Here is a 6,000-nt window from a genome sequence, read left to right as displayed (position 1 = left end):
GTTCCCTCTACAGTAGTCACCTATGCACCAAAGAGCCCCACAGGGTTGTGTGTGTCTCCACACACACACACACACACACACACACACACACACACACACACACACACACACACACACACACACACACACACACACACACACACACACACACACACACACACACACACACACACAAAACAGGATTTTAACTGTCACAGAGAGAGATTCATGACAGTGATCTTTGCTCTTCCTCCTAACCCATATTTAAAAAGAGAGGGGCCACATGGGGCAGGAAGAAACAAATGTGCAGAAAAAGCATGACCATGCATTTACAGATCTTACAGCTGGAGATGCACAAACTGCACTTTGTGGTTACTTCCACACAACAAACCTATGACCTATGGGCAGTCAAAAAAACAACTAATTCAGATTGTGAGTGCATCATCGCCTCAGCAAATCAACATTCTGAAAGCCAGATAGTGAGGTAGGATGTGTCCTATATGTCTCAACCCAAATGATTTTAGAAGAGAAATCAGTGAAGTGACAACCAAAGAGCAGCAGCAGCAGCATTCTTACTCAGTGTTGGGAAAGACTCAGTTTGTCTTGTTTGAACAAGATAGAGACCAATGATGACTTGCAAAGTTGAAATTGTGCCGCAGTGAACACTCCTTCTCATTTGCATCGTTTTGCAACTGAATTATGTGCAAGTTACCTTTTCAGACAGGACTCGGTATCAATACCTTATAAACGTTCAGACAGTCATGAAGCAACAAGTGACCTGTGATAGATCTATAAATCTCGCACGAGCGCGCGCGTGTGTGTGTGTGTGTGTTGGGCAATCCCATGCGTCACCGTGCACATTATTTTCAGTAAAAGCTGCCCCCCCCTCCCCCCCTTTAATATCATTTTGGAGTCTTGATTCAACTCCACAAAAAAAATACACAAATGAACGCAGACCAGATGAGCTCTACAGTCTGAAAGTAATCATAATTTCAGCCATATTGTCAGAGAACAAGGGTAGTCACTCACCAACAAAGACACAAAGAATATCCACCACGATCAGAATCAACTTCTTTCTTTGCTCTGTCATGTTTTCTCCAACGCCGCTTCACTCTCATAAATAAATCGCGTTTTTAAAAAAAAGCAAAGGGCAGAGTTGTAATCTAGGAAACTTCTGGAGTTACTATGGAAGAAACTATGTGGACAAGTCGACCTGCTCGTTCTTCCGGCTCCGCTTCCCTGCTTCCCTGTGTACCTGTCCGCCTGTCCGCCTGTCTGTTTCTCACGTTGCGCTGCTTCAGGTGAGCAGCAGAGGAGGCGTTGCGCTGCGTAGAGCTGCGTCCTGCCTGTCCTGCCTTTTTACGCACAGGGGGCGCGTCTTTCTGCATGAACAGCGCTCTAAAGTCGCCCACAAAGGATTTTACTTCCCGAAATCTTTTTCTCTGCTTTGCATTCTTGATTTGGGTGATCGAATCCAAGCAGAAAAAGGAACAATTATCACTTTTTTTACCACGTGGTAAAAGCATGGCACCCACCTCAAACACCTCATATGGTATATTAGTATAGTAAGAGTAACAGTAGGTCTCACTAACATTGCCTGATTAAAGAGTTTGATTCCCCCAGGGGACAGAAAGTATTTGAGGGTGACTCACACTGAATTGATTTGGAATTTAAGTATTGTATATGATATATACAGAATAGTATTCTTCTTCGGAGAGATCACTTTCACTTATTCATGTCCATATTACGGAAACATTTTTCCCAAGGGAAACAAAAAGGTAGGGATTATACAATAAAGGCGAAAACACCTTTCAGGTAAGTGAATAAAAATATGAAGTCAGAAATTTGACTTTTAACGTAAATTCTTTGACCATCACATATCTGACTCAGTATCTCAGTTTTTACTTTGAAAGTCATAACACCCACAAAAGTCATGGGTTTGACTTTTAATATGCCATAGCTTTGTCTTCCTATGAGCATTTTCATTTTTTTTTTTATCATTCCTTACTTTTCTTGGCAGAATAATATGAGCATAAAAATGTGATAGCTCTATTTTTAAAGCGGCATACTGTTCATAAGTAGGAAAGCAATGCAGTGTTAGAACCCTTCAGAATCAAACTCTTTAATCTGACATAGTTTATTTCTACCACTGTGTGCTTTACCAAGACGATTTGACTCCTTATCCTAAGGCTTTTTTTTTTTCCACAGAAGACATTTTGAGATGTCACAGCAGGAAAAGCGCAAGTGTAAATAATACATTTCATGGCTGAAATCAATTTAGCTGCTTCAGTTTCAGTGTCCCGGTATTGTGCGGGCTCACTGTTACACTGCCACGGCTAACTAGGAGACTTGAATAGAGCAGAAACATTGTTAATGTTATTAGTATCACCTGTGCCATAAAAAGGCTACAAACATACTGAGTAAACTTTCCAGTCTAAAGGATATCTTCTCAACTGAAAACACAAGTTATGCAGGACGAATAAGTTATGAATCCAAACTTTCACACACAACATATGTTCTGTTTTAATGTGGAAATGGCGACGCATTGACTTGAATGCACAAACATACTGTACCAATAACATAGACTGAAAAGAACTTCATTTCTGAAGTAGTCAGTTACAAACACTGATACAAACGATGGCTCATTGTAAGGTTGAGCAGCGTTTTAAGAGGTCTGAATTTCAGATATGTGAGTTTTCAAAGCAACATGGGGGAAACTAAAAAAACTCTAAAGGGGTCACATTGCAAGTATGTAACTGAAAAAATATGTATAGGGGGAGAAGAGATGCTGTTAACTGGCAGGAACATCCTAAATAGGTCGTATGTATGATATCACATTTATAAATAAAGGCGCACTGAATAAAGAAAAATAAAACAGGCACATCAGTGTATACAATATGTACAGAAGACGGTGTTGCAAGCTGCGTTTTGTGTTATTTACATTCCTCAGTATTCAAGCCATGGCTCAAACATTCAGTACAATATGTATGAGCTGTGTACAGTAGCACATTGTCAAAACACATTATAAAACAGTCACAGTGGTTTAAACATGTACAAAAATGTCACACGTCAATCACAGATAATAGTGTCCATAAAAACTGTTCAACCTCCTTTTTTCATGTTTTGTCTTGTCCTATTCAAACTTAGTAGTTAAAATAAAGTAATAGTTTGATGTTTTGAGAAACATGCTTATTGTCTTTCTTGCCTATAGAGTTACATGAAGAGATCGACACCACCGGCATGACTGTACAGTAAATACGAAGCTACAACCTGCAGCCGATTAGCTTAGCTTAGCATAAAGACTGGAAGCAGTGGGAACCAGATACGGTAAGCAAATAAAGTCTATAAATAAGTGTATTTCCCAAAATGTTTAACTATTCCTTTAAAAATGTTTTGGATACTCAGCATTAAAGAATGCCGGAGAAAAACGAATTTCTTGATCAGACTGATTTAAAATAATCAGAAAATGTGTTTCTGATATACAATCCACTTGTAAAGATTAAATAATGTAATTGATTGGATTGTGTTGTAAAGAAAAAACTGAACGTTTTAATAAAAAAGACAAAGGGGCTGTGCATATGTTTTATGGACACTGTAATAAAACATATATATTTTTTAAGTCCCTGGCATGAAACTAAATAGCAGAGGAGATGTAAGGATCACACTCCATAGGACAGAGAGAGAAATCCACAAAATCAGAGAGAGGAAAAGGTGAAAAAGTCCCAGTAAAAGTATCACCGGGGCGAGTGAAGGTGTCGGGCTGCAGCGAAGGAATCGAGTTGTTGAGGCTTTGAGAAAAAGTGTGTTGGGGTGACGCGACGTCAGCTGGGTGAGGAGGCAGGACGGAGGAACGAGAGATGCTGCTGAAGTCAGAAGAGGAGACAGGGCTTTGATGCTGACTCAGAAAAAGACGGAAGGTTTTTAGTTCATCTGTTTGTGAGAGAGGTGAGTCAGATATGGTGGCGATCCTGCTCTGCAGAGACGGCTCACTGTCTCCACCTAGCTGCAGCTTAACGTCATTGACAGCGCTTTGCTGCCAGCCATTGGAGTGGAGGTAGGAGAGGGATGGATCAGGTGTAGGGGGACCTTTCAGCGTTGGAGAGAAGAGGACAGTGGAGTAGATGGAGGAGCTGGAGGAGAGATCAGTGTTGGAGGTCGTCTGGGCACTAGTTGAGCTTTTGATGCACATCTTCTCAGATTTTCTGGTATTTTGAGGCGTTTGAGCCTCTGAAACTGGGAGCGGAGAGTAGCAGTATGAGGAATATGTTTGGAGATTACTTTGAGAGCTGAGGTCCAGATCTGGGTCGAAGTTCTGCGGCTCACTTTCACCAAGCAAAATAACGTCAGAGTATTGGATTTCGGTTCTCTCGGCGATTGCAGGCCACTTCATACTCTGAGGTGAAAAACACAAATCTAATTTTATTTACGGAAGTATACAGTTTTCTATTTTCCACTTTTGGCAGCAGAAACAAGTGAACATACAGTATGTTGGGTTTAGGATGGGAGAGGGGTTAAACTTTACCTCCGGAGGGCTTTTTGGGGTCCAGTGGGCCATGCTGCTATGGGAAGGATCAGGTACGTCTGGACACAGCTTCTGTTTTAGCCTACGAAGTTATTTGTTTGGAAAAACATTACGGAATGAAAAAAATATATATATTATAAAATGATGTGCCAAATGTACGAGGTAGGTAAAACAGTAAAAGTAGGACACTGAACTTTGAGGAGGTGTTTTTGTGTTGTTTAGTGTGGGATGGATGCCTTTGGTGCCTTTGGTGCACGGAGATCTTACCTTTTATTCTGTGCCAGGCAGCCCATCAGCACCAACGCCAGTAAAGTCAGAATGACAGAAAGGATGGCATACAGCAGCATCGGGATTTCCTCAGCCTCTTCACACACATACATACTAAGTTTAGTTAAAGAAACAGCAATATGTGTGTGTGTGTGTGTGTGTGTGTGTGTGTGTGTGTGTGTGTGTGTGTGTGTGTGTTTCCAGTCTTTACCTATGTGCACATTAACGATGGGCCCAGCTGCTCCAGCTCCAGCGTCAGTGTTGGCCACCAAACAGATGTTGTAGTTACCAGGTGACAGATCCTTCAGAGAGTAACGGAGATCTTGACCGGGCACAATCTCTTCTGAATAAACAAGAAAAGGAACAACATGGACCAAATGTGATGAAGCAATAAAGAATAGGAATGAAAACAAAGAAAAAAAATACAAAATATGAAAAAACAATTCAATAAAATATCCATGAGCTCACTGTAAGTGTTCATTCTCCCCTCTTAAGGATACAAAGATTAGGACAATCGTGTAATCTGAAGATATTTTACTGTTACCTTTGACAATGTTTTAAGTATATAGTCTGTATCATTGTGTTTTAAATTATTTATGTGGTTGTTTTTGGAACAAAGTGTTGCATTTTATTTGTTTGTTTGAAGGCAAGCCTTAGCTAATGAGTTTAGGATTAAGAATAATCAACCAAATGGAATATGTTTTAGTTTAGTTTAAATTTGGGGGCGTCGTGCTCAAGAGGTTAAAGTGGTGTTAATGTTTTGAATGCATCACAAACATACCAATACACATGTGTATGTAACCGACAAATCAATGATATATATTTAAAGTCATCTGCTAAAGGAAATGGAAGAAAACTACTGACTCATTTCAACAGAACTACAATTAACGTGTCGAGAAATATAGATGAATGACGTTATCAATGTTGAATATTGGATTTTGAAACAAACGCAAATCCAACACTACTCTCATCCTACTCAAAGACACTCTCAACAGGCCGCTTACTCTCCAGCGTTTCCTTTTACACACATCTGGATTAATGCGTGTGTAAAGTGCGGGCCAGCGTCGCCTCAGCGGGCTTGAAAGTGTGTGTATCACTCACTCCTGTCTTGTTGGTTTGCTGTTGTGTAGAAGATTGTGTAGTAGCGGATGAAACCATGAAGCTGCTCCACAGGTACAGGACTCCACGTGAGCTCCACTCTGCTGCCGGAGATCTTCTGCACCACCACTTTA

This window comes from Anarhichas minor, unplaced genomic scaffold (genome assembly GCF_050575085.1).
Source record: "Anarhichas minor isolate MPS153535 unplaced genomic scaffold, ASM5057508v1 ptg000040l, whole genome shotgun sequence".
Lineage (NCBI taxonomy): Eukaryota > Metazoa > Chordata > Actinopteri > Perciformes > Anarhichadidae > Anarhichas > Anarhichas minor.
The sequence above is the reverse complement of the archived record's forward strand: the minus strand, read 5'-3'. Positions refer to the sequence as shown.